This window comes from Anser anser, assembly GCF_964211835.1.
Source record: "Anser anser genome assembly, chromosome: 12".
Lineage (NCBI taxonomy): Eukaryota > Metazoa > Chordata > Aves > Anseriformes > Anatidae > Anser > Anser anser.
The window spans coordinates 23110828-23137959 of NC_139733.1; the positions used below are offsets into that span (position 1 = coordinate 23110828).

The 27132-nt window shown below is 43.8% G+C and overlaps 1 long non-coding RNA gene across 5 annotated transcripts in view; it reads right to left on the bottom strand.

The window, feature by feature from the left end:
- LOC310880132 overlaps nt 1–27132 on the bottom strand; it is a 155134-nt gene that overhangs the window by 59194 nt on the left and 68808 nt on the right. For all 5 annotated transcript variants that reach the window (XR_014571468.1, XR_014571469.1, XR_014571470.1 and 2 more), the window contains one exon: nt 18817–18867. This is a non-coding gene — a long non-coding RNA (uncharacterized lncRNA). The remainder of the gene's footprint in view (nt 1–18816; nt 18868–27132) is intronic.

Here is a 27132-nt window from a genome sequence, read left to right on the forward strand (position 1 = left end):
AATAAAAGGTTTTTTTCTGTTTCACTGGGTAATTTCTTCATACTCCTCTTTTTGCCTTTTCAATACTATACACTGCATGACAATGAAACCTGGAAAAGTGCCATCTCTACATGAAAACACTGCAGCAGAGGCTTCCTAGTTTGTCTTAAATGAAAACAGAGCTTCCAGGTTGGCAAACAACAAAACTGTGTGAATATTCCTGGGTATCTGCACAGACATAAGGGAGTAAGCATGTAAAATAGTTTCTTCCTACTTCTGGGTGACTTCCAGACAAGGCACGCGGCTTGCTTCACCAGCTTACCCCCACCTGTGGTAACACGCAGCTGCTGAAAGCAGTGGCTGAACATGACCTTGACTTATCAGGAGTTTTTATTTTCACTTGTATTCTTTCAATAAAGAAATGTTACAATGGGAAAGAAAAAGAGAACGAAAAAATGGATATGAAAAATGAGCTCTGCAGTTATCACATATTTCTAAGTCCAGACAAGCAAGCTTTTACGGAGACGCACATTGCCAAATTTTGTACTATTTATAATATTTACCACATAAACAGCCCTTTAATATACTTCAGAATCTCCTCGTTTATCTTCGAGTGAGAAGTGAAGCGCCAAAGTGGCTCATCTGCAAAAAACTACACCCAGACGAATCTCCCCACTCGCTGAAGCACGCCGTCCTGCCGGCACCTGCCCTGTGCCTGTTCCGCACGCGGCCCCGGGCCTCCAGGAGCCCGTCGGAGCCACGGGCAGGCCTATCGCAACGGTGCGGGAGGAGCAGTGCACACACCACACCTCGGTGTCTGCGCGGCCTGCGGCGGGGGGAGCCCCACGTCCTCCTCGCACCCGGCCCTCACATCCTGGCCTCCGCGCTGCCCAAGCACCAGGCCGTGCCTCCGCCGTGCACCACGTGCCATGACGCGGCGAAGGGCTGTCAGTCTTGTCATGGCTCCCTCATCATCACACGTTCTCCGACAGACCAGGGCTGCTGCTGGAAACTTCACAGAGGCTGGCTGCTAGTCTGAATACGGGAATGCGCTTTTCTTCTGCAGCTTTCAGATCTTCAGACCTCCAGCAAACCTCAGCGGAGGCTTCAAATCTCAACACCCTTTCAGGACTGAGCTCTCAATTTATCAATAAATTTGCCTGAAAATGCTAGCTGAAAATCAGAATAGGCAATGCGTTTTTTGACAGGAGATATTACACGTAACAGATTTGTTTATTTAGACATGGAAATCATACTCCTGTTTCTGTTGGCAGTAAAGCAGAATGACCTCTTTTATTTAAAGTACAGACTTTGGAGATTATTCATAGTGACTATAAAAGAAAATCTTTCAGAGAGATGGGCAAAAATAGTAATCATTTCACAATATGCAAAACTGCATGATCGCTATTGTATGGACATCTCTGTGGAAAGATCTGGAAGGAATTAACTGCTACATGTTTGTAGTTACAAAAGCTGAAAGTGATGCTTAGCAAAACTCATTGGGAAGGTTTTACAAGGCAGATGGATTTACATTTGAAGTAATATTTCAATCTGTAAATAGAAGCGCCATTAACTAGCTGTACTTCAGGATGTGAAGACTTGCTTGTGGCTGTATTTAGACTATGAAAATAGAACAGTTTGATTTAAAAGAAAAAAATAACCAATTATAAAATTCATCAGATGAAAATATATCATTAAGTGTAAGTAAATTTTAAAACGGAAGCATAATCAGTAAGGTAGAAAGGAATAACTAATTTAAATCTTCATTTCACCCAAACTCACTTAAAACCAAGATTGAAGAGCAAGATAATTCCTAAAAATGCATCTTACTGGTGTGTCAGCAAAACAGGATATTGGAATTTAATGTGAGTAATGGAAGTCAGTTTTATTGGCCTCTCAGACCTATTTTCCGTCCCAATTCTAACCGTCAGTGACAAAGCTGAAGTTTTTAAGAGTCTCTTTGTTACTTCTGCAGCCCTGTGGGGCACTCCACCCCTGCACTCGCTGTCCTGGTGCTGCTGCCAGAGCCTCCCTGGTGCCTGCTGCCGCTCGTGACCGTGTTCACGGCTGGACCCACCCGCTCCTCGTCAGGCCCCTCACAGAACCACGGGTGGGGGAGAACACATGCACAAAGCGTACCCACTGGTGTTCAACTGCACCCGAAAGCTCATGTGAGCAGCCTGACATTTGCACCATTTCTGTGACCTCTCCATCATCATCGTGATGTCTGCGCACAGAAAGCAGCTGGTGGAGGCATCTGTTTGCAAATTAAAGGGCTGCTCCCGTCCAAACCCCAATGCCAGACTTTTGGTCGAATCAACAGGCTAGATAAAACGCTAATTGCCATCACACCGGTCTCTGCACCAAGCCTGGCCTAACTTATCTGGACTACAAAAGTGTGGTAACTGAATTAGCGATTTTGCTGGCCAGGACTCCTTGCACATCCCCTGTGACACCTGATCAAGCAATAATATGAGATTACAAGGAAGAGTGACAGAGTGCTATGAGAGACAGCTCCACAAGTAACACGTAACATCCCTCCATGTTTGTTGATGTGGTAACTTCACACAGCTTGCCAGAGAAGCTGGAAAGGAAGCATCCGCCTCGGGTAATGTCAGGAGCAGAAATGCTGAGAACATATGGTTCTCAAAAACTGCTTGGAAAAATCTCTGCCAGTACAAGCGCTTGTATATCATACCAATGAAAAATGCTTTATTTCCTTTTTTTTTTTTTTTTTTTTAATATCACTTACTAGTATCAGCCTCAAGGTAGCAGCAAGCTGTGCAGTCTGGACCCTCTGGCATCACCACTTTGACATGTTTTGAAAGACCTGTTATTCTTTTGAACATCAGTTAGATAAAGAAACAGGATGTTTGTCAGTTAGGCAACACAAACATTTTAACTTTGCTCACACCAGCCTGTGTTCTTTGTTGACAATTTTGACAAGCCAAGCTGACCTGAAGGTACAACGCCTGAAGGAATAAAAGGAATATGGCTTGGGCATCCTGTGAAATGTAACTGATGTGTCATATGCACCCCATGACGGGGGTCTGTGCAGCTTGTCATATGATTTAGAATGACTGGAAATGTCAACTCAAGCCATGGGAGAGCACATGCAACCTGTGTTTCAATGTTCTGCACCTTTACATTCAGGTATCTTGGCGGCTTTTCCTTTCTCCACAAACAGCCATCAAGCTGCTCTCCTTGCAAATAAAAATCAATGATTTTGTGCAGAGCACTTACTGAATTCAAACAACTGAAAAACAGGCAAAGAAGCCAATGTCAAATATTTGCATCGGAAAAGTACGTATTTTTAAAAAATCCCAATGATGAGATTACTGCTGATGCTACAGTTTATTACGCTGGCCTGCACTGTCCCCTGGTCCTTGGCTTGGTCTCTGTAACCACTTGTTGCTTCTCGTTAGACAGTGTGGTGCTTTGGGCATTTGATATCTTTTGTTTCTTCGCTTCTGCAGCATCTGCACAAGTGGTTTAATGGTCTGTCACTAAAGCATCATAACACTGAATCAAACGAAGAGAAAGGGATGGAGATTATTCTTCTCTTCCACAAAAATCATGCACCATTCATTAGGTCTGTATCAATAAAATTAAAGAACATTAGAGGCACTTTAAAGAAGCTAAGAACATAAGTCAACTTCTGATGGAAAGTAAAAGAAATACCCTTTTATTCCTGAAAATACAGCCTAACACATTGCTTGCTAAATTGCTGCATTCAGGCATGCCTCTTGAAGTAAACACGTATATGTGGGCATCCTACAAATGCTAGGGAAGATTTTTAGTGACAAATTTTGCCTGTCACTTCAAAGGATTCAGCTTCACCTCTAACAGTTACCTCAAGAAATTCCTAATTAGAAATCATATTTGATTAGTTATAGGCTATGGCAGTGACAATTTATCATAACAAAGCTGGGATTGCACTGTTTTCTGGCCCTGAATAATTAAAAATCTCATAAAAAACTTCACTGTGCAAAACTGTCTCTTATTTTTCTGGATGCGGTAGCCAGAGGTGTTGGGAATTCTGGCCTTTCGTGTGAACTTGAAGCTGTATCTCTGTCAGAGCCTCTCCCAGCTCACTCATCCTTGCTCTTCTTGCCCCATCCCCACCTCTGCCTTCAGAGCTCTACTTTTATCGAAGTCAGTGCAGGCTACCTGAGAAGGAAGCTGCTCCTCTAGGAAAAAGGATTCCTTGACCTTGCTCAGCTGGAGATGGACTAGCTGATTCATCGGGGTTATCTGGGATTTAGATTTAGCTGGACATTGTTTGCTTTATACTTCGGACCATCCGCTACAGGTATGCCATAAGAAAACTTCATTTTCTGTGAAACAGAAAGACCCAGAGAACTGTACATGTTTCAGAGAGAATATAATTTCCTAATCGATTTTGTCATTCAGTACTTCAAATCCGTATGTGCAGAGACGCAATTACAACACTTCAAATTAGTCCAGCTTGAGTAAAAAGTAGTGGAACAAAAAACAAATGTGGGAAATTAGGTCTATTAAGGAAAGCAATTTTTGCTGTGCTGGGAAGAACTGACCTCCAAGCAGAATTCAGAATGAGAAGCCGAAGAAAACAAAGTTTCAGCCAAATTTCAAGGTTGCTAAAATTCTGCCAGAGAAATTCTCAATGATCTACAACTGAAAGGAAAATAAATCCAGGACTGAAAGGAACAAACAACCCAGAGAACAGTGGGGGGGGAAAAAAATAAGAAAAAAAAAAAAAAAGGAAAACAGGATGGTCAACACAACAGAGAATGGAAAAACTTGCTACTGCAAACCCACACACTATTCCGAGCCCTGGAGCCTTGCTATCACCAAAGCAAAGGGCAAAGTATTGCTATTTTCCCTATCAGCTCACAGAAGGGTAGCTATAGGCTTCGTGTTTTACGTCTGAGATGAGAGAACTGCACAGATTGTGCTGGAAATGTCCTTGCCAAAAAGCACATGGCAACACTTTCGACTAATTGTGAGCATAATTATTCACATCTCTGCAGACCTCTCCTTGGGCATCTCGTGTGCTTTTTATACAAAGATTTCTCTAAGCCACGTACTCAGGCATATTTGAACCTGATGTGAGAATCCACAGCTGCTGGCTAAGAAATGTGAAATTCTTTTGGAAAAGTCTTTTTTATTTTTATTTTTTTAAACTAAAAACACTGAAAATATTTTGACCAGATATAAAGCTGCTCAGCTGTTTTCGTAAAAGATGTTACCACAGACGTTACCGCATTTCTCTACAGATTCTAAGCTGGTGCCCGTGTTAATACACACACAGCACTTGCCCCACCGGCCCCGGCCACCGGTGTAGTTACAAAAACCATTCCTTTGTGAGGCCGGCAGGCCAAGCCCTGCCCTGGGTTTGAGCTAATTGTGAGACAGAAGCTTATGAATTATTTAAATGACCACAAATATGTTTTCAATTAATGTTTGCGTTAGGTTTCTCCTGGCACTGCAATACAGTATGCAGCAAGGGGAGCGGGCGCTGTGCACAGAGCAATGACGGCCCCTGACGGAGGCCGGGCCCTCGGCCGCAGCACGAGGGGAGCCCGCTCACGAACCGTCCAGCGAGAGGTTTGATGCGGGGCTCACGGAGCAGAAAGCTCGAATAAACAACACAGAGGAGACCCTCTCAGGAAGAAGAGAAGCAGCAGACCACCTCCTGAGTCCATGCTGCAGAGCTGATCGCATTCATTGCAGAGGTGTTGGCAGTCTCGTCACATAGGAGGAAGAGCTGCACAATTACACAGAGGCAGCAAGTCCTCCCTCAAAAAGCAGATGGAGAAGGAAAATAATGCTGTCTTAGACTCACGATTCACTTTCTGCACACGTACTCCTTTTCCCCCAAATTGTAAAATTTAAAATTAATGCCGGACACCCTTTATCCCATTGAATTTCTGCCACTTCGAAGATTTTTTAAAACACAAAAATGCTTTTGCCTGTATCTGTTTTCCTATCTGCTACGGTACATTATCCATTGAACCTGGGCCTTCCTCTCTGATAAGCTGAAAGCAAAGACCCGCTTGGAACAAGTTCTCTCACGTTCCCAGCTCGCTGTCCGTATTTTGAAGAGGTTGCCTCGTGTTTCAGGGCGGCACACCGCCCCGCGACGTGCAGGGCTGAAGCAGGGTGACAGCCCGCCGGCAATGAGCGCCACGCACAAGGGGCCAGCACCCTGCTGGCAGGTGACCTATGCAATATTCCCTAATGTGACCTGACAAAAAAAAAAAAAAAACACAGAAAAGGACTTGGCAAATGAGTCACAACAAACTCTCAAGACTTAAGGCTTCAGAAACTCAGCCTGTCTTACTTTATCCAAGAGAAGGCTGAACCCAAAATCTGCACAGAAAAGGCATTTCTGAAGGTCGGTAGCTTTTAAAATCAAAGTAAAGAAGTGTAACAAGACACATGGGACCAGAAACTGAACAAAACCAGGCTAGAAATCAGCATTTGCTCTCACTTGGGAGGGGTGCATACCATGGGAACAACTTAAAAGGAACACTGTGGGGCTTGATTGCTTTGTATCTTTTTATCAAGTTTTTTTAAATGTCTGGCCAAAGAGAATTATATGATTGAGAAATTCAGGAGAATTTTGAAGCTTAATTTGCAAGAGGCAGCATCAAAGCTCTTAAGAAAGCTCTCCAGCCTCAACATCACCGTGCTGAACTTTATAACTACACAATAGATCATTACAGGAGCTGAGGTCAACACCAAGTACCTTGACAGCATGGAAAAATCATGGGAATTGTCATCGACGAGACAGACAGACTGCCTGGTCGCTGCCGCAGACAGACCTGGGGGCTGAGATGAACCAGTGCAGAGGGTGATTGGGGTCCTCTGCCTGCCGCCACCAGTGTCTTTGTAGCACATGAAGAATCCCTTGCTTTACCCAATTCATGCTAGATGACAATATCAGGTTTTAGTGCTGTATTTCCAATTACTAACAATAGTTAAAGTATCATGAATTAATAAAAATACATATTGGCAGGCTTTTTCAGTATTCCATTGTTAGTCTAGTTACAGTCATGCAAATCAGGATATGAGAAAAATGGGATAGACACTTCTGAAACACTACAATGATCGCCCAGATAATAGACAAGTGGACATGAATTTCTGTATAAAATATTTAATAATTTTAAATCAGTTAAAAGCTGACGATGTACGCATGCTGCTTTGCGAAGAGAGTAAACACAAGGACTCTGCTTTGCAGACCTTGCAATTAAGGTGTCACCTAGTTTACATACCTAAAACGGGTTGCAAGCATTCAATTTAAGGTAGTGAATTCTTAATGAGCTGGATGTTTTTCTATTGATTTATTATTCCCAAAATAAACAACAGCTAACTGCGACAGCAGAGCCCCAACTCAATTGAGTGGTTTGGGCAGTACCAAGAGCTCCCTTTTGGGAGTGCATCATCTCAGAAAAACCGAGGTGGGACTGCAGAGATTATAAAATGTACGCAGCTTTTTCAGCAGTCCTGCTGGCCTCCCAGGAGCAGGTGGAGGGTGAGCCCAAGGCACACCATTCCTGGGTCAGCTTAGTCCTACTTCACCTGCATCAGATACTGAGCATTTATAGGATTTTTACACAGAAACCTCTTCCTCTGGGATAAACATGGCCTTTCAAAGGGTGCACTCAAGTGTTCACATCATCTAAGTTATCATAAAGATGCGTTCCTCATATGAGAAGCTGGGACAATGAGCAGTAACATAATCTGTTACTATGACATTTTCATCAGCATTAAATGTCTTCAGCATAAACTACAACAGGAACTGATATAAAATATTTTGGGGGCTGCACCTATGACAGCTACAATTTGTTACCGGAGAAAAAAAACTCCGTGCAGAATTAATTTTTCAATGTCCTATTCATCATCTCAGATACATTGTTTCATGGATGTTAATGCATTCAGAAGTATAACAATTAAAGAGGTTTAGCAGAAACCCCTTCCTCTTTGTGAAATGTGGAGCCTCCAGCTTGCACTAAGGAGGGAGCTGGTGGGGCTCAGCTCGGTGCTCGTGGGAACGCCAGGTAACACAAGCCTGTCCGTCTGTCGGTGGGTTTGTGCTGGAGCCAAATCGAACTGTCAGCATCACCAAGGCCGGCCTAAAGGACGGGTTTTGCAGTCAGAGCAAATTCAGGCAGATAAAAGCGGCTCTGGCTGCACTTTCCTGCCAAATAAAGCACCTTCTAAGAGCAAAAATATCGCGTACAGTTTTGCAATTAGCAAGGTAAAATGTTGCTAAATCATTTAAATGTATGTTAACTTTCTGCAGATGAAACTCCTGAACACAAACTGTGAGCCCATGGACAGGACACGCTGTGAGAATGCATCCGAGGCAGCGGGCGGCACGAGGGGCAGCGCCCACGGAGTCACGCCACAGGGCCCAAAAATCAACCCATTCACTTTTTTTTTTTTTGTTTTTTTTTTTTTTTTTACTATCTGGAGATTTTTATAATTCCATAGCAGTTTTTTTTTTTTAAGTGCTGCAAGATAACTTCCACAAAACCGGAATTTTCAAAGCAATTTTCACACTAGTTGTCACTTTCAATCACAGGCGAGGAAATGTCTATGCTAATCCTAAATTGGATTTTGAAACTGAGTAAACTGAAATTTGACAGAAACATTAGTGTCACAATAATAGCAATAATCAAGTCAGTGGGCTGATGGGGATTGTGCATAAGTAATGAATTTAAATGTATTCATTGCAGATTCCAGAACTCGCATAATGTAATATTCTCACAGTGAAAAATTAATACCGTTGAGGACTTTGCAATATATCTCTTGCCAAAGAGGGTAAATATTATGGTGCCCCTATTAGCAACTGCACGAACTCATTACTTTCTTACTGCAAGATAATTAAGGAATAAATGCAACTAAGAGGCACACGGACAAGTACAAACCACGAGGAAATTAGCAGCTGCGGAAGGCTGGGGGTCCGACAGCACTAAAGGCAGCGCCAGACCGGAGCCCTGGTAACACCAGAAACGTTTTGGGAAGCCAGGGGATGCTCCCGGTGTGCGGCAGAGACAGAGCTGGAGGACACCCAGAGAGGCCCTGCTCATTTCTAGCCCTCTTCACAGCCCAGGTCCGCAGGGCCGGGGCTCCCCTGCCCCGCCACGGCCCGCGCACACCGCAGCACGGGGACACGGACCGTTCCCGTAGTGTTTGGTAACGACCGGCCTTGTAACGACCAGCCTTGTTTGCTTCTGCGGAAATATAAAGGTGCAGATTCCTCACACAAGTGCATCCCTGCCATACACACATGGTTCTTCCTGCAGTGCCCTGAGCCTGCAAGGGGCACTGGAGCTGCAGCGGGGCCACCCAGCCCCGTCCCCTTTGCTCAGACATGATATCTTCCATAACCCTCCTCGTACACACCCCGCTCTCCAAAACGCAGCATCAACGTAACGCCATCAGGGGCAGAACAGACAACAAGGGACAAATCCAAAGAATGGAAAAGAACATCAGCTGAACATTAAAGTAAATGTCCTAAATCAAACCTAGTAAGCTCCCCGTTCTCCCAGTCCGGCTTGATGTGCAGCCAGTGTGCTCACGGGCAGCTCCAGGCCCTGGGGCGCCGCAGCACTGGGCACTGCTCCACCCCGCGGCACGCACCGAAGGAAGCTCATCCCTCGCGCCCCACACAGCCGAGCTGCAGAAAGCCCACGAAAGAGGAGAGGAATGGATGGCCCAGGCGGATAGAAGCAGGTCAACTTTTGGGGGGGAAATCTCAGCACACAGGCATTTCTTTCAAGCAGCTTTTTTTTTTTTCAAGGTCACTTTTATCGCAATTACTTTATGGTTTGTCAACATCTCCCTGCCACCTGCCTGAGAAATTCAATTCTCCTTCCAACAGGAAGACTGGAGCCACACTGATTTTCATTATATTTTACAGTTCTGCTCTACACGTGGACACCTTCACCCTTTGACGAGTACCGGTGGGTGAGACCGGGGCTGGAGCGGAGGAGACGGGGCTGCAGGATGCCGCTGTGCACTTGGTCCCCCCGAGGATGTGCTCGTTTCCATCCTGCTCGACGTTCCCGCGTTTCCAAGACGCTTGCATGCAGAGGAGGGGGAACCTACGGCTCCTGGCGGGGCAAAAGGCTGGCGGAGGCTGCGGGTGGGAGGAAGGCAGCACCGCTCCCCTCTCCCTCGGAGCCAGCAGCAGGGCTGGCGGTGTTGTGCCGGGGCTGGCAGGACGAGAAGCGCCGGGCGCCTGCTGCCCATGGGTGCCGCTTGTGCTGGCTGCCACGGCTCAGCCCAGGCACCGGCAGCTGCTGCTGCACGCCAACACCAAAATCTTCTCTAACCTTATTTTATGACTAAATGCGTTCTTTTTTCCTTTTTTTTTTTTTCTTTAATGGCAATCTTCATGGAATTATGTCGGTCTTTCTAGCTCATTTTTACAAAACGGATAAATTAATACCCATAAAAATATTTTAGTTTTTATTCTCAGGGTATTGTTGGCTCTCCCCTTTACTCTCTTTGTACTTTCAGTAGCACTAAAAAAGGAATGAAGTAAAATAAATGGCATAACAGCCATTTCAAGGACAAAATTTAAAGTTCTTAAAATTCTCTTTATTTAAGGGTTTATTATTGTTCATTATTTCCATGACATCAAAGTGTTTTTTCTCAAGTAAGCAGTAAGCTTTCAAAACACGGGAAATGGGAAGAAAGTCAATTTTACAGAACATACTCGTAAATTAAATGTTACTTTTTTCCAAGTGAAAGCATTTAAAAAAGAAATGCATAGAAAAAAAATCTAAGCACTTCTTAGCTTTAACTAAGATGGCTTAAAACATACAAGTGAGTGATGTTCCTACTGGCAGTTAAGGATGGAGGTCATATTTGCATCTTTCTTTCTCTCTTTTCCTTTTCTGTATTTTATACATTTATCAGAACGTGTGCTTAATTTCAAAATACACTGTAGGTCTAAAATTGGAAACAAAAATATATATTTAAGTAAACGCATCCTGCCCTGTCCTGGCTTCAGCACTCAGCAGAGCCAGCCCTCGTGGCACACACCTCCACACGCCGTGAATTTTCTCAGGAAGAAGCTATGAACAGGAACAATAATATCAATTATCAACAGTACTGTATATAAATAAATATTCTACTGGGTATCAAGTTTCAATTTCAAGCAGCTCTGTCTTCTACTATTAATCATCCAACCCCACAGCCTGGCTCTCCCACTACATATAGCAATTTATGATAATGTAAAAGCCAATACCTGCTTTAAATGGTTCAGTGAACCGTTAAAAAAATTACACCGACTTCCAGTTACCGTTTGTCCTGCTAGTTTTCAATCATAGGTAATTTCGCCTGTGTAAGATGCAATTATTTGAAAACGAAATATGAGAATGTTTGCGTCACCCAGATCTTATTCCAGAGGCACCAAATCCGCACATTCTCCACCTGAAAGTGTCCTGACCTGCAGGGAGCAGGGCGGGCGCTCGGGGCACCTACCGAGCAAGGAGGGCTTCCAGGGGTGGGGAGGAGCGGGTGGGCAGCCCCCCGTCCCCGGGTCAACCACACGCTGCTGCTGGCGCATCACAGCATCACGCTGAATGCTGCGGTTCAGCCCGCGAGGTACCAAGAATATTCTGGGGGCTCAGGCAGCCACGGTCCCCGTGAGCACATGGGGCTGGCTGCTGGCACGGGCACGGCAGCGCCGAGGAGCGCTGGCCAAGGAGGGGTGGCCCGGTTGGGCTCGACGGCGGAGCCGCAGCTCTGAGCCGGCGCCTGCTCCGTGCCAAACACAAAGTGCGACCCCGTGGCTGTTCATCAGAAATGAAAACAGCGTTTCAATCAAATAAAATGTTTCGTTCCACATGAGATCGCATTTTTTCTCCTTTCATTTTCGGGTCAGTTAACTGTTATCATGCTCTCAGTATAAAAGCGTAAGGCCGTATTTAGAAAGAAAAGCACCACTTGAAAGCATCAAGGCAAGAAGTTCCCTGCTAAAAATGTCAGAACAAAGGGCTTCACGTTTCATAAAAAGCTGTTCCTGTCAGTCTTCTGACCAAAATTCCATTTTTCATAGAGTTGAGGAGTTTCGAATAACCCTTCACCCACAGTTAGCAAAGGCTGCAGGGCGTCAGAGCACGCCGGGAAGGACAGGCCCGACGGCCTGCTGAGCGGGGCCTGGCACGCCGGAGGCATAGAGGAAAGCACGGAGGGGAATCACAACAGCACGGCCGCAGCACTGTGCTGATGTGCACGTTTTCAGTGACAGTCCCTAACCCCAGTGAAGTGATGCTTGGTCTGGGATTTTCTCGCTTTCCAAAGCTCCCCTCTGCAGCTCGTTTCTGTCTCAGAGCTGGAGAAACGTCTCAGGGCCCCTTCTCGCTGAGGAGGGCCCCTCTTGTGGCCATGGGAATCTGTACCTGGGTGCGAGCCCCTTCTGGCACCATCATTAAAGCATGCCTTTTCCCACAACCTGCCCAAAACTCAGCTTGCCAGTTACTATTAGAAAACGTTATTACATTTTAAAATGCCAGAACTTCATCTGTTTTCCTCCAAGCTCAATTTCACCCATATGAATTCAGTGTCTGTGAGAATTTCATTATATAAACTGTCAAACCCAGATCCTCCCATCCCTACTGCTGCTGGGTTCAGTCCAAAATGCAATGATGTAAAAATAAAATTCCTATTGACTTCAGGGCTTTGAGGCAGACCTATCGATTTGTTATTTCTCCCTGTGTCTGTCCCATTGACATTAAAAGAGCCAACTGTGCAGTAAAGTTTTATTTCATGTAAATAAGATTGACAGAATCTAGCTCAGTACCTTAAAGATAACACGGAGGCGTAACAGGACTCGGCTGGTTTTGCCGGACAAGAGACGACTCCGGGGGAAATGTTTGTTCTTTGCAAACATGCCAGGGACGGGAAACAAATTCTGTGACAATATTTGCTTAGAAAGGGTAAATATAAATTGGCCTTCAGGAGGTTTGGGCTGGGATTGGAGATTTCCCGGCACCTTGGTGGAGCTCAGAGGGCAAGGCGTGCCCACCCGCGCCTTACCGCCCTGAGGCCCGCAGGCCGCTCCCTCTCTGCGTCCCCTGAGCTGGCAACGTGTGGCACCAATGTGCCGGCCCTGAGTGCTTCTCGTCCCAAAATGCTGCTGCCTCTTCCAGATGAAGAAAATGCAGCTCAGTAACGCTGTGGCTACGGCTCCCGACACGGCAAGCACATGCCCTCCTGCTTAACCTGCATCAACACATGTGTTTTGCAGCACGCGCAGGAGGGGCTGTCCTGGAGGGTAGCTGTCCAGCCCCACTCCACTTACATGTAGGCATACACTGTGGTTTTCCTGTACATGCAGACACACGTGCAATACAGAAACCTGAATTTGAGTAGCCACGTTGGCCTCATCCTGTTTCCTCTGCAGGCTCCAGGCTGCCACGGGGCGGGCGTTCAGCCCCTTGCACTGCCGCTACGCCCAGTGCCGGCTGCAGGGAACAGCCACGGAGCAGACCGTTTCCGGCTGCCCCCGGGGAGCTCGCAGTGAAGGCAGCATCACGCCAACACCTCTACCTTTTACAGCGTGCCCCTACGTTCCTGTTTCTGAAAACAAGAAAAGGAAGAAAGGCAAGCACAAAGGAAGATGTTTGGGAAACGCTCGTGGGGGAGCCTGGCCACTGCCCCGCCGCCCCAGCCCACCGGCCGGGCAGCCCCTCGGTGTGCTTGGCCCCCGCCTCGCCGCCCAGCAGCCCTTCGGTATGGATGGCTGCAGGCATCAGCTGCTCTCCTCAATCCTGATTCATGTGCAGCAGATGGTGTCAATGACACCCCTTTTATTTTCTGGATGAATTCGTATCACCCTGCCAAGATGCTAATTTTTGTTGCTAGTCACTGTACATCGTGTTACCGGCTACAAAAAAGTGGCTTTGCCTTCAAATGGAACAATACTGCAGTCACAGACAGGTTCAAGTTATCATGAGTCATTAGTTAGAGCACGTTAAAGTTAATTATGAGATTGGACTAACTAGCTTTATTCTGATCCTTTGGTTTAGCTTGTGGGTTTTGGTGTTTTTTTTTGTTTTTGTGCTTACCTGTGTTTTCATGCTGTCTGTTGTATACAGCAGAAGACCTTTCTGAAACTTATTTGGGTATTATTTTGTAAAGTGAATCTTTGTAACTAACTTTCCGATAATGGTAAAGAAATCTCTCCCTGTCCAGACTTCTAATATGTCAAGCCAACCAAATAACAAAGGAGCTGAAAACATCTCCCCGTTCACGTGTCAGCGCCCCAAAGCGCAGCGCGCCCCGTGGAGCAGGGCTCTTCTCCATGGCCCCCCTGCGAACGTGCTCCGGGTGGAGATTCCCTCTTTGACAAGAGCTTTGCATTTTTTACTCACAGTATGTGCATAGATGCAGTATGTATGTGCATCTATACATAGGCACGCTTCTCCAGCTTGTGCAGATGCTATGGAAATACAGGGCTTCTTTCTCTCAGAAGTCAAGGCGTACCATAACTATTTGCTCCCCTTTACCCACCCGGGCAGTTAATTAGCCTAACCTGATACAATATGCTTTTGACAAATCCATAATGGTTGTTTTGTTTTGATTTTAGTCACCTCTGCCAAGTATTATGGATTGATTTTTTCATTAATTAATTTGAAAATCTTCCTGAGAACACGTTAGGCTTTTCAGTCAATAATACACTAGACTGCATTTCTTCTCCGTTTATTTTTAGGATCTATATTTGCATTTTGGTAGTTCTGAGACCTCCTCTGAGCTCCACAAGCTGTTAAAAATAATTGCTACTTGTTCAAAAATAGGTTTGATTAATTCTTTCTAATTCTAAGGAGAATTTCCTCAGATCCTGTGCCCTGACCTATCTAGCAGATACAAATAAACTCTTGCCTGTTTGCTCTCTGTTCTGGCTCCTTATTCTATACTCTGGTCAAAATTAACCGAGTTATCAGGATGCTTTAGACACTTCTGTTAGCAGCCACATCTCTGTCAAATTCTAGATCTATATTTTCTCTCCTATCTTCTTATTTCCAACATATTTATAACACTACCTCCTCCTGCTTTTTATCTTGCAAAATGAAACACATTTTTTGCCTTAGGCTGTTCATTTTACCCTTATTTGCCTTCACTGTCATTTCTCGTCAAGTGTCTCTGTCTCTACTTTTGTACAACTTCTTCAGGTTTTCAGCTCCTAAAAGAGCTCCCTATCTTTCCAAAATGGCTCCCATTCTATTGCTACCATCCCATGCAGGAGGATGCTCTGCTGCTGTGTGTTGACAGGATCTCCTTCAGAACCTGCCTTTTCTTATCCCTTGGATCATCATCCCAAGGGATCCTACCTCCCAGCTCCCTGTGCCTGCTGAGGTCTGCCCTTCCAAAGTCTACCACACTTAAATTGCTGCCCAGGTTTCTTTCTTTCCTGCAGAAGTAGCCCCTGTCACTTCATCATCAGTCTCACTCAGATTTCCCATCTGCCTTCAGTTCCCCATCAGTGCTTCCCTGGTAATCAGAACTACACCAAGGACAGCCCCTCTCCTCTGTGCGTTAAACTGCCTCGTGAGTGATAAGGGCTTTTTGCTCCTGTGACCTTCTCTTTGTATCAGGAAGCAGGAGGACTTGCTGCTGGGCTCAGCGCTGGTGCAAAGCTGCTCACTGGCTGTGAGCAATGCACCAGGCGTCTCCCTGGCATACATGTCCCATGGTGCCCATCCTCAGCAATGATGCAGCTGCTAATTCTCTCCACCTGAGAGCCTGTGCTGGCTGACGGCTTCTACTTCCACTTCTCCATCAGAGGAGAAGGAAGCCAACATCCTGCGATCAAATTCTCTGGGCACGGGAGACTCGTATCTTCTAGAATCAATCCAGTGAGTGTGGAAAGGGGAAAACTAGGATAAATGCATGAGGGGAAATTTTGAAAGCCCCAAAGAGTGGCAAGGTATTTATTTCCCATTAAAAAATCACTGACAGCTGGGTACTTAAACACCCTTCATAGTTTGGAGAATCTCCTTCAGGTTAGATGCCAGTAAATATTTCTACTCCTTCTCCCTCTGCTGGTACGTTGAGAACAACTACAATCAATAAAGATAACTTGAAGCTTTCAGGTACTAATGCTGAATTACAAGTAGTCAGTTTCTTTTCCAAGTCCTACAAATCCTGTAATACACAGAAGTTAACCTCCCAGTCTCAGGACTCTGAATGCTTTGCTGCTGTTCACCCTTCTGCACCGTTTGATTGTCTCCCTTCCCTGGATGGGCTGTCAAAGTCAGAAGTGCTTCATTTTCTGAGATAAAGAACAATATATTTGGGAGTGATGAAGAACAAAAAGAAGAAAAAGCACCTTGCAATTAAATATTTTAATAGACATTTTGAAGATGTTTTTGAAAGGATTTAAAATTAATGTTAACAATAGTATGCATCAAAGGGCTCAGGCTGAACAATACCTATCACTTATTCTGATTAAGAATCTTAAAAATAATACCCTATAATATTTTATACCAGCATCTCTTTTTACTCTTCTAGACTAGGCAGACTTTTCTGAATAGCTGTGCAGAGCAGCTCTAAAGACTCTCCCTTCCCATATTCATACCAAGCAATCAGTTTTTGATGGCTTTGGTAAAACTTCTGGATGATGTGCAGCTGCAGTAACTTTTCTCCTGGGAATTTGCCCAACACCAGCTACATACCACCAGCCTTTAGATAAGAAGAGACGTTGGTCTTTTAGTTCCTTCCACTATGCCACTCCCAACTAATTTTTGATTTAATGAGGTAGCAATTAAGACAGGATACCAAAGACAAATGGAAGTACAGCAAAATGATCGAAGGCAATCCTACACCACACGTTATTCTCAGCACCCTATGTACTGCCTCTGGCATGTGACCACAGGAAAACTGGGATTTACATTGTTGATTTTCATTGGATTCCAGTGGAGAAGAGTTTCAACAAGGAGCCTGAGGTCCTGCTTTACGACTGTAAACCCAAAGTTACGACTCCTTACTTGCACTGAATTGCATATTACTCCAGAGTTAGTCCCAACGAGGCAGTGATTTTTTTTCCTGGGTACAGACCTACTCAGTGAATGCAGTCGAGGTTTGTGGAGTACTCAACACAACCTCATCAACCGTCCAACTACTGTTTTGGCCCTCTTTCTGAAGTGCTAATAGATATAGACAGCCCTTTGCACAGAGGTGAATTTCAAATGGCATGAGTGACTAAGAAGTTACAAGCAGTCTTATAACTCATCAAAAACTAATATTAAGTGCAAACATTTATATTGGTTAGAGATACAAATAAAAAACTTTCTCTAATTTTGATCTATAATTTTGCTCAAATTTACACAGATGTTCATCATAATTTCTGTGGCAGAGCTTCCAAAAATGTCACAGTTGGCACAAACACTGCCTGTCATGACTTCAAACTGCATCGCAACAAACCTCATGGCTTCTGCAACGTGATCTAAAGCAAAATTCTAAAAAGTTCAAAAATTCAGAATATTCTGCTTCAATGTGGCATATGGAATACATACCACTCAACCAGGTTATTATCGTATCTGAGACTACGCAGACTCCTGGTAAGAAAACATTATTTCCATTACATTTGGCTTAAGCCCACTTATAATTAAGTTACTTATCCATGTGTTGGTGTGAAACTACTCTACAACATAAGTGCAGCAATAAGCTAGAACAAAATATTTAAATAACAATCGTCAAGTGAGAAGATATATATATAGAATATATTAAAATTAATAGTGTTCATCCATCTTTCAAAACAAGTTAAATAGGCCTGCTTCTTCTGGAAAATCTGTGTTATTCTCATTGAACATTTCTTTTTCATTACGTTTGAACCTTTTGGCAGAAATAAAATATACAATCAAAAAAGGATGGCTGTTTTGATCAGTTTTCAGACACTTATGCATTACAAGAAAAAGGAAATGCACTAAGATTCACACAGAGATTCATACTGTTGACCACTGGAAAGGAAGCTTTATAAACTCAGAGTAACGTAATCAGAAATGACAGCTCGAGCATAAATCTTATTAAACAGATATTGTAAAACAGGCTTATAAAGAAAGAAAGAATTCCTAGCATTGGGGATATTTATATAAAGATTGGACAGAGAATTATAAAATAGCATGCAGGGAGCAAGCTGTTCAAGCCACATGCCATATGAGAGTAAACACAGTGAGATCGTAAGCATTGTGACTCATTGCTAAAATGTCACAGTCTGCAATAAGAGTGGTTGACCTTGAAATATGAAATATTTCCTCTTTGAATAAGCCTTATATGAGTACAGTCTACTTGTTTCTTTTTAAACAATAATAAAATGCCCAACAAAAAATGTTGACCGTGCATACAGAGCTCAGAAGAGCTTGATACTTAGTGAAATTGTCATCACAGTGGATGTGATGAGAACATCGATACATTCCTACTGAGGAAAAAATGGAACAAACGCGAATATGTGTGATCTTAGTACGTAAAACTTGCTTGCCTCAACTCATAGGTGTACCACTAACCAATCGCAAATATTCAGCCAAATCTCTGGCAATAACAATGTTCATCCATATTGTTTTCTGTAGTTCCGATTCATTAGTCATCTACTTATAGAGCATCTATTATCCATTAAGGAACTAAAACAGCTCTTCGGTTCTTCACCTGAATACACCTTTACTATAACGAATCCAAAGCAGTCAAACCAAAGCCAACAATGACAACACACATTCTGGAAAGAATTAATTCATTAAAAGTACAGAGAACAAGTCTGAAGATGACCATTACTGGGTACTGCACAAGTGGCTGACAAGACCATTGGCTACCTATTATGAATAAGTAGTTCAAATAATCTACCTGTCTCTCAGGAGCAGAAGAAACTTCTGGTCATCATTGGCAGCAGGAGACCTAAAAGAGGTAAACAGATTTAGTTGATGAGAGAGCATATTAAATGATATTCCCGTAAGGAATTATACAGGAAGCCAAACTGTTCTTTGTTGATGCTTACTGCACAATACTTGGTGTAATTTTCAAAGTACTATTTTATACATCCAGTCCAAAATACTTCTGTAGCTGGACTGGAGCATGTACGGAATCACAGCCATGACAGTTTGAAAAGCGTTGCTCCTAAAGCAATTCATTATCTTAAATGCTTCCAACCCTTCACAAAGAGATCTAACCTCATAAAGAAACCATTATCCTCAAGTTTCTCAATACACTGTATTTTCAAATTCATTGCTGACTCTACTGTATTTTCTCTTGGATCCTTTATAGACATCTCATTTATCTTTATTGGATTTTCTTTCATTTGGCTTCAAAGTTAAATGCCAGAGAAGTTAAGCTGTATCAGAGAAGTAATCAGTGCATAAAGTCTGAATCTTAGGAAAGTGTGTCCTATCTTGCTGAAAAAGCAGAATATTGTGAAGAGAGATGTGCTAAAGAGCTCGCCTCGAACAGTGCTATCTGTGCGCGCTGTCACAGGTGAAAGAGCTGGATAAGACGTGCTTGCACTTCAGAAATCTGACTCAACAAAAACTCTTGTCTGTAAGTTATCAAGTGTTGCCAGGCTCCTGGGACTCATATGAATACATAAAGTAGTATAAAATTAGGAAAACAGAAGACCGTAAAGCCTCCGAACTGATAGCTGGTGCAGACAGGACCCATGGCCACGGTCATTCTTTGGCACGGAAAGCCCAGAGGTGAGGTCAAGGCTGGGAGAGCAAAGAGATGCCTCCTTCCTACGTGGAATCGTGGCTGGCATTAGGGCTCCCGACATTGCCCACTCCAGTCCCACTTGTATTTAGGTGGTATGGAGATTAAAAGAGCAATGGAATTAAAATTTTATTTTTTTATCTCCTGGATTATTTAAACATTTTTCAACACAGAGGAGATTATAAAGACACTGTTCACAGCAACCGGTGAATACTAGGCATTACAGAGTCTACACTGAGGCACTGGTTCCTTTTTAGACTTCCTTTTGTAAAATGTATTTGTAAAACAGCTGTACAGAAGCCTTGCACTTGACTTCACAGATCTTGCATACCTTTTGCCTTAATGCAATTATTTTAGCCTCAGACATCATTAAGCTTCACACATTTATTAAGCTAATAGCTACTTTAAACATGCTGCACCTAAGCTTACACAGACATACTTCAAATACTTAACATTTGTCAGACTACAGCATTTATTGTGCTATTTTCTACGCTAAAAATGCCGAAGAGTGTAACTATGTTGAATATGTAATTCTTCATATCATTACCCTTTTCAATTGCTCACAGAAAAAGAATCTTCCTCCCCACCCTTTTCCTGCTGCTCAGATGTCACAGGCAAAGATGAAAAGTGAATCATTTTGTTTTGCTGCTCCGAGCTGAGAACAACCCAAAATAACATGCTTCCATTGCGTATGAGAATATCCCACCCACGTGAGGATGGCAGTGAGCTAAACCGCTGCAAGGCCCACACGCACCTCTCTGCCACCGTGGGACACGTGCACAGCACGGTGGCACCCCGTGGCCAGGGCTGAATAGGCACAAGGAAATATCAACCATCCCCAAACCTCAAAACTGAAACTTGTTACGAAGAGTAACGCATACAGACAGCACACAGGTAAGGGACTGCAAAGAAAAACGGAGGTAACAGCAGATGGTTGTGGTTACATTGCACTGGGAGCTGAATCTAGCCAATGCCTAGATCCTTGGCTCTGAAAACTGGATAGCTCAGCGTTTAAGCTGCCTGTGGGCTGGGACTGCACTCAAAGAGCCTTTAAAAATTGTAATCAGTAGTAACAGAGCCTATAACACTGGAATAATACGTGCTGCTTTGCACATTGTAATTTAAGCTGCAGTTGGCAATATGCGAACCTGCGATAACAAAACAACCCTTCAGTGTTTGAAGAGGAAAGGAAATGCCCTTAGCACCAGAAATCTGTGCTTTTCACCCACTGGCAGCAAATGCCCAGCTCCACACCATGCCTGGCAAACGACCTGAGCAGGGACAAAGCTGCCACCTGTGTCAGCTCGCTCTGCAGCTCCCGGGGTTAGCGTCAGGATGAGCAAAGGGAACAAACAACAGAACTGTTGGTAAACTCCTGCTTTTTAGGAAGTGTTAACACTTTCTCTGGGCATCTTCCTTCAAATTTACTTACACACATGAACACAGGACTTTGCTTCAGTCTAACTGAGGTTTACAGAGCTTTGTGGGAGAATCCAAGTGAAGCCAAACGAGATAAATAAAAAAAGCACAAGCCATTTTCATCGTCACTCTTCTTCACGTGCTTCTTCTCTGCTCAGTAGTTTGCAATGTCCTGCATAACTTTGGATGCATTGCTACAATAAGATTCATCTTCTAACTCACACTAAGTGCTCTCTGTACACGCTGGCACAAACCCCTCACTTCACCCATTGCAGAAAGTGCGAAAAACAAATTGATTAAACTCTCTGGACCCTACAAACCCTTCCTCATAAGAATGAGGCAGACTGACTCAGTTCAAAGAACTTACCTTGCATAAAATAAATAGGTTTGCTTGGGCTAAGTCAAGCATTAGCATTGCTTATGCATCTCTGGTGTTAGTGCAGGTATAGATTTGCGGAACAGTTCATCAAATGAAGCAAGCGAAATCTTCCATGTTTTGCATTCTGATCTGCAAATAAGCTGTATCTCACGCTCCCCTTTTGCCATACTCACTGCTGAATCAGATCCATCAGAGGAACAACTGGTAAGTGTTTGTCCCTCCCCTCACTCCCTCAGTTGTAAATCTCCTTGGTGAATGATAGGAGACTTCACAGCTAAAAGCACCAATTAGAAAATATGGACGACCAACGTATACTGGTGCTGTTTACCCACAATTGATTAAAGACTGGAGCAAATAGCTCCTCCATCATCTGTCCCAAGGGTGCAAATATAAACACTGGCAAATGTTTGCTTTTACTTCTACCAGCAGATTAAAACAACACTGCTCATAAAAAGCACTTTAGGGAATATGGGTTCAGTTGCAGCGGTTTGAATCTTCCATGATATACAGATATTATTTGAAGTTTATCTTTATTGAGTTTGAAATATGATACTGTAAAAGGAAAAAAAATAAAAGTGTTAAAACTTCCATTAAATGAGTTACAGATGCAGCTGCTTTAGCATGAGATTGCAAAATTATGCAGCTATTCCACTTTAACCTGTAGTACGGCACTCCAAGGAAAAAAGAAAATGGTCCAAAATTCAATATGAAAAAAATCACCAAAGGAGACATGTAATCATCCTGTATTGTAACGCCTTTCAGGATATTTTGGTCTCCTTCATAACTCACATATTTTAGCAGCTCTTCTGATTCTATCATACCCATTTTCAGTCTTCTAATCTCACTTGTACTTGTAAATCAGAATAGCTAGAATAACTTCACTGAAATTGCAGTATAACTGTATGTAACTGACTAGAACTGTGGGATCTGGCTGTAGATTTCTTTTTCAATTATTTTTCTAATATACAACCTGCGGTCTATTTGTGAGCTATGAACCCATCCCTTACTATACACAACTGCAATTTTTTGTAACTGATACTGGACTTTGTTGTCACAGTTCCAATTTGCACTTCAGTATCAGTAAGAAACAGATCGAGGATGTCTTCTTCCCTGGCCAGCATCTCAATTTTCTGGATTGTGAAACTGTCTTCAGAGAACTGAAGAACTCACCCGTGTTGCACTGGCTTCAAGTAAAAAAGTGCAAAGAAGTGGTATTTCAGAATCACCAATCATTTGGAGAAGTGGGGAAAAAAACAAAACAAAACAAACTAAAATAAATGCTAACATACTCATGCATAAAAAAGTTGAAATATCAGTTTTGGATTAAATATATATTAAATATATATTTTTATCTCTTGGCAATGTTAAAACTTAGACCTATCAATGTAATATAGAAAGTTTTCAGAAAAAAATGACAATTAAAATTTTCTAAACAAGATGTCAAGAAATCCAAGAAAAATAATATATTTTAAAGCCTCCATCTGCTGTATAACTCAAAATGAATGCATATTTTTCAAATCTTGCTGGGATTAAATTATTTCAGTTGAAAACATTCTGTACAAAAATGTTATCCAGTCCCAAGTATTAGAACAAACACTAACAAAATGTCCTACTGAATTTCTCATCTCTATCATCCTCCTTTGACTTCATTCTTCCTCCCTGGCATCCTCAGGAATTTCATGTCTACCCATTTAAATGGCTGAATTGTAGCTCCTTGAAAAATGGCAACAGTCCATCCTGCTAGAACTGATTTCTACTACCGGACCAAAAAAAAATAAAAAAAAATGTGTTCTCAACTAAGCTGCAGCAAGGGAGGCTCTATCCCATCCCCTGAGGCTCTGCCTACATTTGGAAACCTGGCAAGCCTGGGACTAAATCTGGAGAGCAAAACTGCCGGTGCTGAGCCTCTTACAGGCTGACAGCGCTTTGCACCTGGTGGCTTTGCTCTGGTCCCTGCTCCCGTCTCGTCCTACAGCCGTAGCAGCAGGGGCGGCTGGAGCAGGGTCCTGCCTCGCTCCACGGGACGGTGCCAGCCGGGGCACACGGACCGCGTGGGGCACAGCACACCGGGGCTCTCACTTCAGAGGTGTGGTCCTGATCCAACGTGAGGTGTCTGCAGAGGTACAGCTCCCACCAGGAGCTCTGCATTTCTGGATCAAAGTCACGGTTTCCTTTTCAGCCAACGTGTTTTAGGATTGCAGGTTTTTTTTTTATCAAGAACTTGATTTGCTAGCCAGCAAATGCATTTTGGCCATGCATAGCCTGGTAGGATCCTGTTAAGATAGGACGGGTAACCCCTTACAGCACTGTGCTTTAGGTCTACAGCATGCAGTTCCTATGGCAAGTGCACAGAAGCCTCTGGAAAATGAGACAGACATAAGCAAAGTCAGGAATAGTCATTAGCCGGGCTGTTTGGAGCGTCACACAGAGACAAGCGGCAATAAAACGACGCTGCTTGGGTTTCTCTCTGTGTTGGTTTAACACCAGGGGTGCACAAGAGATGGCAGCAGCAGGGAACAAGAGCACCGACACCGCCGTGCTGGAGCTTACTCCTCCCGGTGACCTGCTGCAAGGCATCGGGATCTGCTGAGTTCACAAAACCAAGTGGTTACTCGGAAAACAAAGAAACCTACAGATGCTCAACAGCTGAGGAAAAAAAAATGAGAAAAGCTCAAATAAAATGTATTTGCTTTGGTTCTTGCATAAGTGAAATGGAGAGAAGGCAGTTCCAGTGTGCCAGAAAACACAAGTTCATCCTCATTGCTGCAGCACGTGCAAACTGTTATTAAACAGCTGATGAAGTTCGCTGGGAACTGGCTGACCTCCCTGGAAAACGAAGCTATTAGCTTACACCAGCCCCGGCTCCGGCCCAGCGGCTCCCACCGCCCCGTGCACGCTGATGGCCGGGTTCCGATCTCAGGAGCTGCTCGTGCCTGACCTCAGGTTCCTCGGGTCAGATACCGTGCACAGTCTGAGTCTTCAAGTATCAGCCTTCTGCTTCATGGACATCAAAGAACCTGCACTAAAATGCCTTAAAAAAGAAATTTAGCAAGGCCAAAAAGAAAAGCAGATACATGTCTTTCAGCCACTGCTGAGCTAATCTCGGGTTTCAAAGCACCATTTAAGCTGTCTGGGGGAAATAATTGAGTAGAAATCTGTTTTAAGTACTGTGCTTCGATTTTATCTAGGAATACAGGTAATCAATCTCTGGCCTGAAAGCTGTGGATTACAAAATGCACCAGAGCAAACGGGAATTTTATTGGCTCGGAAATACACATGAAGGGGCAAGCGTGCAGGTGACCTTGTGGGGACGGGATCCCCGTGCGGGGACAGGCGGCTGGCTCAGCTCGCTGGTCATCCAGCACCCCCCTCCAGGAGGAACACGATCCCACAGTGCTGGCACGGAGCCGGGTGGGGGTCTGGGGGGGGGCCCAGAGCATCCTGCAGTTCCCTGGCGGAGGAAGGCCTGCTGGCACCGGCCTTCCCCGGGCTCACCCAGCAGCAGCGCTCTCCCACAGCATCCAGACCAGACTCAGGTTCACATTGCTCAGCTCACCTTCCTCTCCACGGAGCTAACTGCACACCTAGGCAGGCAATGAGTAAGGACTGGGATAGTTTCTTTCACAACCCCTCCTAAAAGATAAAAGCCAAGTAGCAGAAGCTTTGTTTTTTATTTCTTTTACTATTCTAGGACCAAACAAGCAACTTCAAGCCATGTAAAAATAATCTGAACTCTCTGCCCCAAAGCTGGAAGCAGAACCCCTTTACCTGAGCCCCTCTCTCTGAATTTGGTGCTGGCAGCTGCTGGGCTGACAGACCAGGGCTGGAGTCCTCCGTGTGTCTGGGGAGCGTGTCCCTCCTGGGTAGCTGCGAGGTGAGGCTTTCCTGCTGCTTTCCCCAAATTGTTTCGCCTCCTGACAAGCTCTTAATTCACAAAAGCAAAACTGCCGATATGTTTCCCACTCTGATTTCAAACCAGCAGTTCAAGGACACAGGACTCTTCTCTAATTATGCTCTCGGATTTCCAAGATCTTGGTCAGATCCAGACCTGGCTGGCGTTTGGACAACGCTCTCAGACATACGGTTTGATTTTTTGGTGCTGCGTGGAGCCAGAGTTGGACGCGATGATCCTTGTGGGTCCCTTCCAACTCGGAATATCCTATGAATCTGTGATTCAGAAAATATGGAAGCGATGCCCTGAAAGACCAGACCTGACAAACACGGCTTGAACAAAGTGCCGAACGGGGAACTGAAGAGCCGATAACTGCTCAGGCTTCCTATCACGCACACGCTCATTCTGCTCATTCCCTGCACATACACCGGGGGCATGTGACAAACTCTCCGTGAACTTTAATGTTCAAATATTTCTAACATTAAAAAGGCTTTTGAAAACCTTTCCCCTCCTCAAAAAATCTCAAAGCCACATTTGTCTTAATAAGAAATAGCTTTTTCCTTGCTTTTCAGTGTAATACAGTATGTTATTCGGGAGCCCAAAAGTTGTCAGTTTTTATGTTATGATAATCTTCTCAAGCATCCCATTTTACTCTGCTTTTTTCCCTTCTTGCTGTCACTCACATTCTAGTCTTTCACAAAAGAAAATGTCTGAATACATTAATTACAACTTGTTAGACCTCCATATAGTTAATGCTATTGAGGAAATCAAATCACTTGGAAAATAACTAAAGAGAAACAGTTGCTGGTATTGCAGAATTTTTATGCAGTGCACTTCAAAGCTGGAGCTTTGCAAGACAACAACAATGATTATTACAGAGAATGAGAAAATCAAATACAACTTGGTCCTCTACCCTTGGAGTGTTTTCTGAATGCATTACAAAATAAATTCTCTATCCGGAACACAGCAGTTGAACCCTTTTCACATACTACCTTCTGTTATGGTGTCATTACAGATGCCCGTTCTGAAACTGCAGTATAAAAATGTTTTGGAGCTAGGAAGATACCCAGTTCTAAGTCCCCACTCACACAAACATCACCGCTGACACCGGTGGTTCCATTAACGTGAATACAAGCAAGCTCTGTTGGGTCAGAAAACAGCAAGTTACCCTGGGACCAGGAAAGGGGACCAATATTCACATGGTCACCCTCAGTAAGGCTTGTCAGCTTGTTTCCTATGGCTCCACGGAGTGGTAGAGCTAAATCACACTTAGAATTAAATTTACAAATAACCATTATTTTTATAAATGAAGACTTTGTTTTTGTAATCTGTGACTCTACCGCAATAATTTGGATCCTTGTGCAGAGCAAGATACTTGAAAAGGAAGAAGAAAAAAGTACTGAGTGCCCATCAGACATTCATGGCAGCAAAAACTAACACCAAGCTCTACATGTGGTTCATCTAGAGAGGCAGCTCTGCTGAAATTCCTACAAGAACATCTTTGAAGACTGTGCTGCTAATGAAATGGGATTTCACTGAACAAAGAAAACATTATTAAGATTATGAAGAATCCTTACACACAAAAGTAGGCAAATGCTTCCCAAATCTAGGCCCTGCTATCTTTCTACCTTCCTTAAAGGCATTTAATTATTCTTACATTTAAATGAATAGCCACTCTCACACGTTTTAAATCATATTAGTACTGGGAAAAGACAATGAAATCTCTCTGGCTTTGAAGTTACCTAAAAAAGCAAGTCAAAAATAAAAGCAA